Source organism: Cololabis saira, chromosome 14, assembly GCF_033807715.1.
Source record: "Cololabis saira isolate AMF1-May2022 chromosome 14, fColSai1.1, whole genome shotgun sequence".
Lineage (NCBI taxonomy): Eukaryota > Metazoa > Chordata > Actinopteri > Beloniformes > Belonidae > Cololabis > Cololabis saira.
In genome coordinates, this window is record NC_084600.1 from 5506485 (window position 1) to 5521732 (window position 15248).

The window sequence follows — 15248 nt, forward strand, 5'->3', positions numbered from 1 at the left end:
TTGTGCCAAATGAGATCCATACCAGTCACTTCCAACGTTATTACAGCAGGAATTTATCCAAGACATGTTTGCCAATATGCCAAACTTGTGTGTATCTGTGTGCAGGAAATAACTGCTATATCGTGCACCTGCAAACGCAGTACTTTTGTATTGTAGATGTGGTGGGATTCCACGTGTTTTAAGCAGCTCCAAGGCCTTTGTCGCAGTTACGACATTCCTAGTATTCCCTTTGTAGAGACTACAGATAGACCCACAGGTCTGATCCAAGTGTTAGTAGTGGCCAGAGGTGGTAGTAACGAGTTACATTTACTCTGTTACATTTACTTGAGTAAGTTTTGAGAAATTTTGTACTTTTAGGAGTAGTTTTGAATCACTATACTTTTTACTTTTACTTGAGTAGATTTGTGAAGAAGAAACTGTTCCTCTTACTCCGCTACATTAGGCTACGTTGAGCTGTTACTTTTCTTTTATCCCTTTTATCCACGTACGCGTCAATCTCATGACATCACTGGGTGATTCTTTGGGAAAAATGTTAGTTTTTGCATGTTTTGTCACATTTACACAGACTCAAACACACACAGAGTTTCTATGAGTTCATGTTTGTTCTAGTTCTGCCTGGTTAAAAAAGAAAAGTACAAAGGCTTGACATTTTGTGCTACTTGTGCTTAATTTATTTTTTTATTCTGTTATTTGATTTATTTTATGATTTATTAAAGTACTTGAATTTACTTTAAGATTATTTTAATTTAAGCTATTTTTTATTTTGTATTAATTTTAATTTATTTTATTATTTTATTGATTTAATTTGCCTGAAGATGATTATTTTGTACTTTTGTCTGTTTGAATGGTTGTGTTAAAAAAATAAATCAGACGTTACTCAACAGTTACTCAGTACTTGAGTAGTTTTTTCACCAAGTACTTTTTTACTTCTACTCAAGTAATTATTTGGATGACAACTTTTTACTTCTACTTGAGTCATATTATTCTGAAGTAACAGTACTCTACCCACCTCTGGTAGTGGCATGCAAATATTAATTAATATGAAAATAAAAAGTTACCAGTTTTTCAAAGGGAATATAGTTAAAGATAAATGTTTCTTTCATACTCCTTCAATAATTTCATTTTTCACTTTGATCCTTTGGAGAATTTCAACCTCACGCTCAGTTGTCACATTGCCTGTAGCACTATCACAGCTTGTAAACATTTTCTCTCCACCAGTTCTTTCTATTGTAGAAGGGGAAAATTCACAGTTTTTATGACGTGTGAGGTTTTCTTCATGATATGTTATTCAATTTCATCCATCCTCCTGTTCTTCACTTGAAAGGTTTTTGATGCAGAATTCCGTGAGACTGCAGGGCTGCTTTTTCTCCCGATGACTTCTCCATGAAGTAATCCGTGTAACTTTTTTCAGGGCCAGTCCTGAGTTAGCTGAATTTCTTCTGTCGATGTCTTCTCCAGGGCGTTTCATTTTCCTTTCAAGAAATCCCACGAGCTGCTCTCTGTGATTGTTTTCACGGCTTTCCAGATTCAGACTTAGCATCCAATTTTAATATTTTTAATTCCATCAGAGTTGGAAGGAATCTGCCTCGGTATACTTGTGATGGTGGTATATCCTCTGGTTTTTCTCACATTTACCTACTATCATAAAGCTCCAGCTCTGAGTTGCATTAGTTATGGACTCAATTCATTGTTCTGTGTTCTCATCTGCTTCATTCATATATTTATTTATTTTGTAATCATGTCATGCTTCTTTTTCACAACTTTGCTTTATTACCCCATTTATTTTTTACAGCTTGCTTCCCTTGTGGATTTTGCTCACATCTGAGCTTTGTTACTGTAATGAGTAATGCCTGTATGTTGTTATTCATTACCCACCTCAGTATTTATGCTCCCAGCTTTCTTTTATTCAGTGCCATATCCTCTTCTCTGCTTTTATGCATTGTACTTGATTACACCAGGAAGGTTTTCCACCAAGTGAGTTAGGAAGTTCAGAGGTGGATAATCCAGTCAAAACCAATCACCCAACCCGCTCCCCTGCAGGTAGATGGGGGTTTGTTGTTGAGAACACCTGTTCTAAATGTACAGGTTGATCCAGAAACATGGCAGGGTTTTTACTCCATGATTCCTGGATTATCTACCGCTTAAGAGCCGGGACACACCAACCCGACGGCCGACCATCGGCAGAAAAGTAGTCGGAGGGGCACGGTGGTGCAGCAGGTAGTGCAGCCGTCTCACAGCAAGAAGGTCCTGGGTTCGATTCCCGCCGGGGACGCTGTGGGCGCTGAAGTGCGTGTTAGTTCCCCCATGACTTCAGTGCCCACACCCTGGGTGGGGTTGGCGAAAGGATCTTTCTGTGTGGAGTTTGCATGTTCTCCCCGTGTTCCCTTGGGTAGCTAATGTTCTTTACCCTCACAAAAACATGCACACAGTCCTGGGCTATACTGCCCCCTCTGGCCAACCGGGGAACAGATGGGGTGGGGAGGATCGGACCGGCCGGAATAACGTGATCCTTCCACGCCCTACGTCCGGTCAGAGAAACCCCACCCTGTCTGGTGAAAAGAAGCGGTCTGCTCACTCCTCAGGTGAAGGAGGAGACCTGAGCTCAGTGCAGGAACTCCCGGGGTTGGTAGAGGATGGAAATGCCCAGGACTGTAGCTTAGGTAGGAGCACTGGGTGATAAAATGGGGGAAAAAACCGGGATAAAAAAAAAAAAAAAAGAACCCGCTGTTTTCAGTGTTTTCACTTCTGAAAGAAGTCGAGAAGGATCAAAAATATGATGTCTAATAATGAAAATATAATACAAGCAAACACAATCCAAACCGATGCCATTATAGAGTGTAGTGTAGCATCTGTGCCATCGCTGTTTATCTAGTATATTTATCATCGTGATTTCCGGTTAACTCTGATTCACTAGTCAAGAGCTAGCACTCCACCAATCAGATTGGTCACATGGGCCGACAGCTAGTGGCTGATTCTACATGTCGAATCGGCCGAAATGAACACTGATGGACGGCTGCACGGGGCACACCGTCCCGACTCGAGTCACCGACCTCGACCAACGGCCTGCCGGCCCGCCGGCCCGCCGGCCCGCCGGCCCACCGGCCCACCGGCCTCCAATTATCGGGTTGGTGTGAACCGGCCTTAAGTCTAAAGCCAGGATTTTCAATGCAACAACAGTAAATCTCTTTTAATTTGTCAAAATCTACACAACAAACTGGAATTATAACCTGCTCAGTTTCAGAGGAACCACGAATTTCACGAAGGATCCATATTCCAGATCAAATCATCCAGAAAACTGAATTCAACAGCTGAATATTGATGTAGTTTGATTAACATTAGGTTGCTGAATGGCAGGAATTTATCATTTCTGCTGGCTAAATCTTAAAAGTCAGCCAGTGCATCTGCACACTGATTTTTTGCTCCAAATGTAATCCCAGTACAACTCTGATTCACTCTTTTCAGCACTAGATCTATTAGCAACTTGGTCCTGCAAGTACCTACTTTAACCCAAACCAAAAGAAAACAACTCTTTTGACCCTAAATCAATGTTAAATTAACAGTTAATGGATTAAATTCTCAGCTGGGGGAAAATGTCAAATATTCAAACCCAGTGAGGTGTATAATGAGCTGCAAAATAAATGTGCTAGTTTGCACGACACAATCTGTTTTTATCATGAGCAGATCTGTGAATTTTGCACAGCAAGGGTATTGAATGAAGGATGCGGTGCTCGTTTTTATGTGAGCATGCACTCCAAGTGAATCGGCAAGCTGCTCCTTAGAAAACCCGTTGGTTAGCGGTGCTGTTGTCCCCGTTGTTGTCTCCGTTATCTCTCACTGCAGATTTTTACAGCTGGCTCTTCCAAAGAGAGCCTGGCTTTGTTGAACTCGGTTCGTGGTACAGCCCTCAGCCTGGTTACTTATTTCATCAGCTCTCTGTTTGGAACGATGTGGGTTGTATATTTGGACTGTTTTGCTATTGTTTAAAGAAAAAAAAAGTCATTCTATTTCTATTTTGTCTGTGAGCCAGATTCTGAGCTCTCAGTCTAGCACACCGTTCGTGAAAACGGTTCCTTTAAACACATTAATTTTTATTCTCCTCCCTTGTTCGTCAGTTGCTTTACATTTTCAGTGCCCAGCAACTGCTTAGAGTTCTCGCAAATACTGTAAATAAGACAAATTTAATGCCATCATTGGTGACAAAAGTCATTAATATTTGACACGTTAGTTATCTTGCTAATGGTTTTTACAATGCACCTCCATTTTTCCAATCAAAGATTGTTCAAAACAAAAGCAGTAATCTGTATGATATGGTATTTTTATATGCTATTCTTTATACATGCTGCAACAGATCACCGACTTGTTGCTGACATAACAATGTGTAAACATGGTGAGCGTATTTCATATAAATAAAAGGTACTGAAGAAAACTAATCACCTAAAGTAACTGTTTCTGTAATCGGCACAAATGGGATGTGAACAGTGAAAATGTAACAATTGAGTTTTTTTTCTAAAATATATCAGTTGAATTGTCTTCTCTTTGTTTTTTTCAATCAGCAGCAACATGTTGGGTTGTTGGTGCATTGAACAAATTACAAGGGGAAAAAAAGTGTGTTTTGTTTTGAAGCTGCTACTATGAGTTGTGTGACCCGTCTCCTATTAAAAAAGCATAAATCTCCCGATGTGACGGGTGCATGAGGTAGAAACCGAGAAGCACCATATGGAGCTCCGTCAGCGAGCTGTGGAAGAGTTAAATGTAGGGTGTCGAAACACAGCCTGCCTTCAAAATATTCAGACACATACTGAAGTAAACACAGGCGCATCATTCAGACGCGCACACACATCGCTCCACGCGCTCAGCAGTTTTGTGAAAGGACGACTGCCTTAATGACACTTAGCTTGAGATTGACACTGGAAACACTGGGAAAGTCACGATGAGCCACAGCTGTTACAGCTAATGACCCAACACCCTCACAAATTCATACCGATGATGTAAGCGAATTAAAAGCACAACAAGTGCAGGAAATCAATTCACTAAACTGGCAAAATAGCAACAGAACCCACTATAGACGCTGTGATTTCAGTTTGCTGCTTTGGCTTCAGGAGCACAGAAAACTCAAGCCTCTTTTTTTTCAAGACTCTGAATCTATATTTTCCATTTGACTGGTACTTGGTGGACATAGTAGTCATGACACATCACTTTACTGCCAATTACGTGTGCACTGTCAGGCTCCTTCACGCAGCGCCTGTCTACATGCATGAATGTGTGTGGGCAAGAGAGATGTGTGATTTTGTGCTGTCTCTGTGTGTTTGGTTGCTGTGTCCTACTTCCTCCACCTACCCGTCACACATAGTCCCTAATGAGGCCCCTGGGAAGCTGTCCAGCGCTTTTGCTTCTCCAAAACAGCTCCAGTTCCAACCCTGTTTCAGAGCCGTTGCCTTCAAAGCAGCACAGCCTTTGAACCAGCGCGTTTGGTAACCAGCAGGCCAGTTTTGTCACTGGGCTTATGGGCAGTTAAACCTCCGGATTTGGCCTACGCACCCTTGATTGGTATTTGAAACTACGCTGTACATCTATTTGTCTGCACAAAAAAAACGTCCCTGACAACCAAGGCAGCACTCGCACACCATCTGGTTACAAGTATTCGCACGAGGTGGGCTGTTTCACTTTCATGCGTCTCTCATGTCTGTTCATGAATAGCATCAGAGAAAAATCAGGGATTGCTCGCAACAAAGAAAAGCGATATCTCCATCATGTCTCCATGTCAGCGAAATGTTTATAAATGAGCATTTCAGCAGATAGTTTGATGCAGAGGCCCAAAGAAAAAAAAGGTGAAAAACCAAAGACAGAACATGAACATGCAGAGATTTTACAGTAGGTCATGTGAAAGAATGTCGCTCCTCTTGGGGGGGGAATCTGATTCCTTTTGGTTCACCAGCCAGCCTTTGGCTTGCCGCTTTGTGATGTTTCCTGAAATCCTCTCTGCTGAGAATACTCCAGGTGAAACGAGAGCGCGGCGATGATCCATTACAGATGCTGCTCCAGACTGAGGCTCTTAACATGGAAAAAAAAAAGTGAAAGAGGGAGAAGCAATTCTCAGGTTCGTGTAGTGCTTTGTTTTCAAAGAGTTCACAGGGGTAAGATGTTAAATTATCACAAAGCATGCACTTTTGTTTCCACCTGTGTGGATGGACAGCACATGAGAGGGACGTGCACAACTCAGAAAGACGGTGTCATGGTAAAGTCCTTGCCTAAATGCTTAAATTGAAAATCATCCTCGCTGGCCTCGGACCAAATCTTCTCAAAGCTCTTTGGATCTGCTTTCCTCTCTCAACTTTTCATCTTGAAAAAGACACTTTTAGACCATGTGGCTACCTGCTTTAGAGGAGCTTTAGATTAGAGACCAAGCAAAGGAAGCAGAAAAAGGGAAGTTGGTGGATTGGGGCCAGACGACTGTAGTTCAGCCAAAACGTGAGAGGATTTACCGCCACAACTGCATTGATCAATCCGTGTACCGTTCAGGGCCAACAACAAGCTCTCTATATCTTTTGATGTCTCCAACTCTAAACATCTATCCTTTGAACCTTTCACACTTTTTTTTCTTCTGTTTGAATTATTTTTGTAATTCAGAGGTGTGGTACGAGAGACTTTGGAAGTGTCTTATTTTGTGTATTTCTCTAATCCATAGGCTCCATCATCATTCATCAACACACATCCAACATGTTTGGTGCCCAAACACTTAATAAAGCTTATTTGCAAACTCCTCAGTGCCTCAGCGGTGCGGGGCTGACCGTACAGTGAATGATCGTAATGATCGTAATACAAAATATACATTTCCCTGTTATGTGCAGCACAGATGTATGAATATTTATATCTTTGACAGCCTTCTAACTAGTAAAATCCCATGTTTGATGGGTATACATCAAAATCAATATCCTAAAGAACTTTTCCTGGCAAGATTTCAGCTGAAAAGATGTGACTTAATTTACTCAACATTGCATTATTATTGTTGCTGGGAAACAGCCAGCATCCTGGGACGTTGGTTCACTGCAGCGTCTGTAACCTCCTGAGAATGACAATAAACAAAGACAGCTGCAGACAGTAGCAGCATTGGAGATGAAAACATCTATAGAATGAGACATGTCAGAAATTGGAAAATTTGAGTCTCACTTAATGGTCCTGCAACCTCATAAAATTGAGAAAGTGGACATATTTCATATGCCGATGAAGTAAGATATGTAGCTAATGTTTGGATTAGTCATGCAGTTTATATTGCAAACTTTCAAATTGGTCATAGAGGAGACTTCAGAGTATCAATCTGGTTGACTACCAAACAACCAACAAAGAAAAGTTTTTGGGCAGCTTGAGTCTGACAATGTGTTATTCTGTGAGCCAGTGACATCACAGACCAGTGTCAAAGTGGATTTAAACAAGGCCCACTTCATTTCCTCAGCTTGTCCTCAGACCATGCTGCCTTTACTGCATCTCAAAAGTGGGTGGGACAAAGCTGTAAAACCAATTTGAGGAGGGCCACACCCCACAGCGGGCAGGGATGGAGTCTGGTTTAGTAGCTCACACCACCTCTTTACCTCTTCAAAGCAGCTATGAACTGAGAAGCTTAAAACATGAAGACAACAAGTATTGCAGTGTTTTTTTGACCGAGAAAAGAGAGAATTTTCATATATATATATATATATATATATATATTGTCACATTGCTGCATCCAACATCACAGCAAAACTGCTATTGATGCACCAAGTGGAGAGTAAGACTTACATGTGACAAAGAAAGGAAGTAGTATAAGAAGGTAAAAAGGTAGACTGGCAAAAGAATAAGAAATAGAATGAGATAACACATTTCTGAAGGTGTTTGGTTTCTCTTGTGCAGAAAGGATGAGGTTATGAAGGCACAATGAGTCATAATTGATTGAGAAGAGATGAAAGTGATCGATAAAATCTAAGCAGGAACGATTGTGACCAGAGGCTAAAAAAGGAAAAGCAGTGAGGCTAATGAAAATAACATTTAACAACCTTCATTTATTTGAAGAGAAATAAGGAATTACAGGTGCAAATCATGATAGGTGCGAAATTCAAATAAAAAAAAAAGAAATAATTACTGTATTTCAGAGGCCATCAGATTATTTGCAGGATTGTGTGTGTGTGTGTGTGTGTGTGTGTGTGTGTGTGTGTGTGTGTGTGTGTGTGTGTGTGTGTGTGTGTGTGTGTGTGTGTGTGTGAGAGTTTAACAGATGTGTAGCAGAGGCGGTGTGTGACAGAGCGACACAGATTGTGGCTGGAGAGTGCTCTGCTGAGCCGTGACTGAGCTTGTGCAGCTGCTTGTAGATTACAGGCAGTTAGTTTGTCCCGGGATCATCTGCAGATAAAACATGAGTAGACGCTTCTGTTGGCCAGTGGTAATAGAAACTCTATTACCGTTTTGTACATGCACCACAGAAATAACACTTTTTACAGCTGCTGATTTAATTTATTGTTTTTTGTCCAAACTTTTGACTTTTAATGTTTATTAAAGGAAGCTGTTCAAAAATAATCACATTAAAAACAAAAAAACACACACACTCCTATATTTAAGTTATCAACTCAGATGAATCACTTTGACTTCAGACCCCAAGAAACAGCAGCAATACATTTGCATTGTTTGTATAAAGACAGTGACTGAGCCAAGAATGACTATATAGCAATATGTAATAGTGGCTGAGTGGAAAGATTAAATCCTATAAAAAATAGGGGAAAAAATGAACAATTGCTGATTTAAGTATAACGATAATGTCCCGGCTCAGAAGACAAATTTGGTTTCCTCTTCTCGTTACAAACGTGTACCACTTTACATTTTGGCCCCAGAGTTCTCCTTCCCATACAAGCCCTTTTATTAGGGCCCGAGCACTTGCAGTGCGAAGGCCCTATTGTATCTGTAGGAATTATTAGGGCCCGAGCACCTTCAGTGCGAAGGCCCTATTGTATCTGTAGGAATTTTTCTTTCTTTCTTTCTTTCTTTCTTTCTTTCTTCTGACGAAAGGAGGGCCTTTTTGCCCCCCTAAACGTGCCCAAAAAGTCACCAAATTTTGCATGCAAGTCAGGCCTGGCGAAAAATTTGATAATTAATGGTTTACATTAATGGGCGTGGCAAAATGGCTCAACAGCGCCCCCCAGAAAACTTTGTGCCTCAAGCCCCACAATACGGTTTGACGTACATGCACGAAAATCGCTACACACCTGTATCAGTACACAACTTAAAGAAAAGTCTCTTGGCGACATGGCCGAAACCGAACAGGAAGTCAGCCATTTTGAATTAATCGTGTCACTTTGGCGCAATTTATGCCATTCCTTCGGCAGTTAATTCAGCCCGAACCGTAACGTGCCCCCAAGTGTGTTATACATCAAAATGTGCGTCTCCATCCTGCGACAACACGCATTACTTTTCTCTTTCAAAAGCGTTACCGTGGAGACGCTAGACGCCAAAAAGCGCGCCCACCCTTCATCTGGTTGGTTCAGACAGAAAAAACTTTGCGCCTCAAGCCCCATAATACGGTTTGACGTACAGGAACGAAAATCGGTACACACCTGTATCATGTCGCAACTTAAAGAAAAGTCTCTTGGCGCCATGGCCGAAACCGAACAGGAAGTCGGCCATTTTGAACATTCTGAATTATTCGCGTAATTTTGGAGCAATATGAGCCATTCCTTCGAGAATTAATACGGCCCGAACCGTAACGTGCACCCAGGTGTGTTATACATCAAAATGTGCGTCTCCATTCTGCGACTACGCGCATTACTTTTCTCTTTCAAAAGTGTTACCGTGGCGACGCTAGACGCCAAAAAGCGCGCCCCCCCTTCATCTGATTGGTCCATATTTGATAGTTCCCCAAAAGGCACCAAATTTTGCATGCAAGCCAGGCTTGGCAATAAATTTGATATTTCATGGTTTGTATTAATGGGCGTGGCATAATGGCTCAACAGCGCCCCCCGGAAAACTTTGTGCCTCAAGCCCCACAATACGGTTTGACGTACATGCACGAAAATCAGTACACACCTGTATCATGTCACAACTTAAAGAAAAGTCTCTTGGAGCCATGGCCAAAACCGAACAGGAAGTCAACCATTTTGAATTAATTGTGTAATTTTGGCGCAATTTATGCCATTCTTTCGGGAATTAATACGGCCCGAACCGTAACGTGCACCCAGGTGTGTTATACATCAAAATGTGCGTCTTCATCTTGCGACTACGCGCATTACTTTTCTCTTTCAAAAGTGTTACCGTGGCGACGCTAGACGCCAAAAAGCGTGCCCACCTTCATCTGATTGGTCCATATTTGATAGTTCTCCAAAAGTCACCAAATTTTACATGCAAGCCAGGCCTGGCGATAAATTTTATATTTCATGGTTTGCATTAATGAGCGTGGCCTAACGGCTCAACAGTGCCCCCTAGAATACTTTTCTCTGCCATAACTTTTGAAAGGTTTGACATAAAGAGTCGTGGGTGGTGTCATGGGACTCGGTATTGAGTCCTTGACCATAATTGGTGAAAATTAGCCCCGCCCCTTCTTCTGATTGGTTGTCCCGATTTTCTGCTATAACTTTTGAATGGTTTGATATTGAGAGTCGTGGGTGGTATCATCAGATTCTGTATGGAGTCCTTGACCTTCATTGGCCTGAATTAGCCCCGCCCCTTCTTCTGATTGGTTGTCCCTATTTTCTGCTATATCTTTTGAATGGTTTGACATAGGAAGTCGTGGGTGGTGTCATTTCTGATATGCTTATGGGGGCGGTGGCCGTGAGTGCGAGGGCCCGTTCATCGCTGCTTGCAGCTTTAATTAGGGCCCGAGCACCTTCAGTGCGAAGGCCCTATTGTATCTGTAGGAATTTTTCTTTCTTTCTTTCTTTCTTTCTTTCTTTCTTCTGACGAAAGGAGGGCCTTTTTGCCCCCCTAAACGTGCCCAAAAAGTCACCAAATTTTGCATGCAAGTCAGGCCTGGCGAAAAATTTGATATTTAATGCTTTGCATTAATGGGCGTGGCAAAATGGCTCAACAGCGCCCCCCGGAAAACTTTGTGCCTCAAGCCCCACGATACGGTTTGACGTACATGCACGAAAATCCGTACACACCTGTATCATGGGGCAACTAAAAGAAAAGTCTCTTGGAGTCATGCACGAAACCGAACGGGATGTCGGCCATTTTGAATTAATCGTGTCATTTTGGCGAAATTCATGCCATTCCTTCGGCAGTTAATACGGCCCGAACCGTAACGTGCCCCCAAGTGTGTTATACATCAAAATGTGCGTCTCCATCCTCCGACACCACGCATTACTTTTCTCTTTCAAAAGCGTTACCGTGGCAACGCTAGACGCCAAAAAGCGCGCCCACCCATCATCTGATTGGTTCAGACAGAAAAAACTTTGTGCCTCAAGCCCCATAATACGGTTTGACGTACATGAACAAAAATCGGTACACACCTGTATCATGTCGCAACTTAAAGAAAAGTCTCTTGGCGCCATGGCCGAAACCGAACAGGAAGTCGGCCATTTTGAACATTCTGAATTAATCACGTAATTTTGGAGCAATATATGCCATTACTTCGAGAATTAATACGGCCCGAACCGTAACGTGCACCCAGGTGTGTTATACATCAAAATGTGCGTCTCCATCCTGCGACTACACGCATTACTTTTCTCTTTCAAAAGTGTTACCGTGGCGACGCTAGATGCCAACAAGCGCACCCCCCCTTCATCTGATTGGTCCATATTTGATAGTCACCAAATTTTGCATGCAAGCCAGGCCTGGCGATACATTTGATATTTCATGGTTTGCATTAATGGGCGTGGCCTAACGGCTCAACAGCGCCCCCTAGAAAACTATTCTCTGCCATAACTTTTGAATGGTTTGACATAAAGAGTCGTGGGTGGTGTCATGGGACTCGGTATTCATGGGTTTCAGTCACGTGACATTTTTTGTTGTCAGCGCCATCTTGAGGACCGACCGAGGACCTTTCCGTCGCGCAGCCAATATGACGTCTATCCTAATAACTCACTTAACTCCCGAAGAACAGCAACGGTATCTACAGAAAATTGACACTTTAGGTTTCGATCCGTATCTAATATCTAATCAATTACTGACTCCACTCCAGTCTGCCAAAAACCTGCCAGATTTGTCGTTTGCGGACATATATATCTACCTGGTCCACAATCCTTCTCCATACACCGGCAAAGCTCTCAAAGCTTTTAAAGTACCAAAGCTTACCGCTACTTCACATCATGATGGGAAGATGCCAAACTTCATCATGTGGAGGCCAAAAAAATGTTCGCGGTAACAGGAAAGGTAAGTGACAGTCTGGTGATGAATAGCATCAGCATTGAATTGCCTGCACAGGATACGTTTATGTAATGAAAAGTAAGAAGGCAGTTCACTTTTTCAGAAACGTTACTACTCTAGAAAGTAAAAGCATATCATCATGTCACCATAAAACTTTATTAAAACATAAAATATAAAATATGATTTATTATATTATTAATGCAAATGTTCATCTTGCGCTCCCGATCTCCTGCGCGGTGCGTCCCGTGACGTCTCCATCACCAAGCGGCTCTCCCAAATCCAACTCAGCCTGGATCTCGTGTCCTCTGCTTTTTCCCCACATCTCAGTAATGATCTGACATGCTGGCTGCATTTAACACCACGAACACGCCGCTCATTCCACGCTGTTCGCTGTTTGATTGCGTCACCACACGCAGTTATTAATTGTTTTCCCCCCCCCCCCACTTACAGGACCTTTTCTCTCCCTCCCGTCCGATGTTCTGGGACCTATATAATAATAGGATATTATTTATTTCTGCCACTTTATTGTGGTTTTTGTGGTGAAATGAGGAGGAATCATAGATAACTTCTCATTTCAACTAACTGGATCAGCCGTTCCTCATCATGACTGTTTCCTACAGTGCTTTCAACCGGCTTTCAACACGAGTGAAAGGAAGAAAATAAAAGAACATTTAAACATCACAATATCCCACGGCCCACTTAAAGCACTGATAAAAGGTCAATCCCGTTTTTTTAGACTTATTATTGTCGCATCCCACGGCACAACAGATAGACGGCATGCTGAAAGTCGGTCCTAAAGATGGCGCTGCGAGTACTGTGTGATGTCACATGAAATCGATGAATTGAGTCCTTTACCATAATTGGTGAAAATTAGCCCCGCCCCTTTTTCTGATAGGTTATCCGATTTTCTGCTATAACTTTTGAATGGTTTGACAGAGAGTCGTGGGTGGTGTCATCAGACTCTGTATGGACTCCTTGACCTTCATTTGCCTGAATTAGCCCCGCCCCTTCTTCTGATTGGTTGTCCCTTTTTTCTGCTATAACTTTTGAATGGTTTGACATAGGAAGTCATGGGTGGTGTCATTTCTGATATGCTTATGGGGGGCGGTGGCCGTGAGTGCGAGGGCCCGTTCATCGCTGCTTGCAGCTTTAATTAGGGCCCGAGCACTTGCAGTGCGAAGGCCCTATTGTATCTGTAGGAATTATTCTTCTTCTTCTTCTTCTTCTTTATGGGCATGCCAAGTAGTGGCATGACCATATTGCAATCGTCCAGAATGGCCCAAAAGGCAATGTTGCTAGCGTTTCGCTAACATGCTAAAGTCGCAAAGGTCCCACTGCGCACCAGCGGGTGTAAAGCATGACCCCGCTCTCTTGTGTGAAAAAAAAATCCCCAAAAAATGAAACACGGCCGAGAAAACCTGAAAAATGAAGGCGTTAAATTAGTATCTAGAAAGGTTTCCCTTTTCTTATTATTATTATTATGGGCATGCCAAGTAATGGCATGACCATATTGCAATCGTCCAGAATGGCCCAAAAGGCAATGTTGCTAACAAGCTAAAGTCGCAAAAGTCCCACTGCGCACCAGCGGGTGTACAGCATGACCCCGCTCGGATGTGGGAAAAAAAAATCCCCAAAAACTAAAACACGGCCGGAAAAACGAGGAAAAACATGAAAATGAAGGCGATATATTAGTATCTAGAAAAGGTTTCCCTTTTCTTATTATTATTCTTATTCCGCACTTTTTTTCGTCCGTTAATACGGCCCGAACCGGAACGTGCACCCATGCATGGCATACATCGTTGGATGCGTCTCCATCATGCCTCGATGGGCATTACTTTTCTCCGTAATAGGGGTTACCGTGGCAACGCTAGTTGCCAAAAAGCAAAAAAAATGGCGAAAATTCCCACGCTTATTGCTCGGCCGAACTTTATCGTAGAGACATCGTTCAAACTTTCAAACACTCGGCCTGATTGTCCCTAATGGTACGTACAAGCTCATTATGCCAAGTATTACAGTTTCTGTGATATTGACCTTTCATTTTTTTTTTTTTTTTCTGTTTGACTTTGGACGCTTGTTGCTAGGCAACAGGTTATCGTAGAGACATCGTACAAATGTTTCCCGACTCGGCACGCTGTGGACTTCAACATACTCAAATTTCATGAAGCTGGGATTTAAGGAAATTTTATGTCAAAATCCAGGCCACATGGCCCCATTCATTCGGATGGGGTTTTGTACCATGGTGAAAAAAAAACCTATCCTTTAACATAGCCTGAACCGGAACATGCACCCATACATGGCATACATCGTTGGATGCGTCTCCATCGTTCCTCGATGGGCATTACTTTTCTCAGTAAAAAGTGTTACCGTGGCAACGCTAGACGCCAAAAAGCAAAAAAAAAGGCAAAAATTCGGACGCTTATTGCTCGGCCGGACTTTATCGTAGAGACATCGTTGAAACTTTCAAACACTCGGCCCGATTGGCACTAACAGACCCTACAACCTCATTATGCTAATTATTACAGTTTTTGCGATATTGGCCTTTCATTTTCTTTTTTATTTCTGTTTGAATTTGGACGCTTGTTGCTAGGCAACAGGTTATCGTAGAGACATCGTACAAATGTCCCCTGACTCGGCACGCTGTGGACTTCAACATACCCAAATTTCATGAAGCTGGGATTTAAGGAAATTTTATGTCAAAATCCAGGCCAAATGGCCCCATTCATTCGGATGGGGTTTTGTACCACGGTGAAAAAAAAAACCTATCCGTTAACATAGCCTGAACCGGAACATGCACCCATGCACGGCATACATCGTTAGATGTGTCTCCATCTTGCCTCGATGGGCATTACTATTCTCAGTCAAAAGCGTTACCGTGGCAACGCTAGATGCCAAAAAGCGCGCCCCATTAATAACTATTGGGAGCACAG

The 15248-nt window shown here is 42.4% G+C and overlaps 1 protein-coding gene across 2 annotated transcripts in view; it reads left to right on the forward strand.

Moving 5' to 3' along the window:
* The window catches only part of kctd16b (potassium channel tetramerization domain containing 16b), a 289523-nt gene that overhangs the window by 94889 nt on the left and 179386 nt on the right, over positions 1–15248 (forward strand). The gene's annotated exons all lie outside the window — the stretch shown is intronic.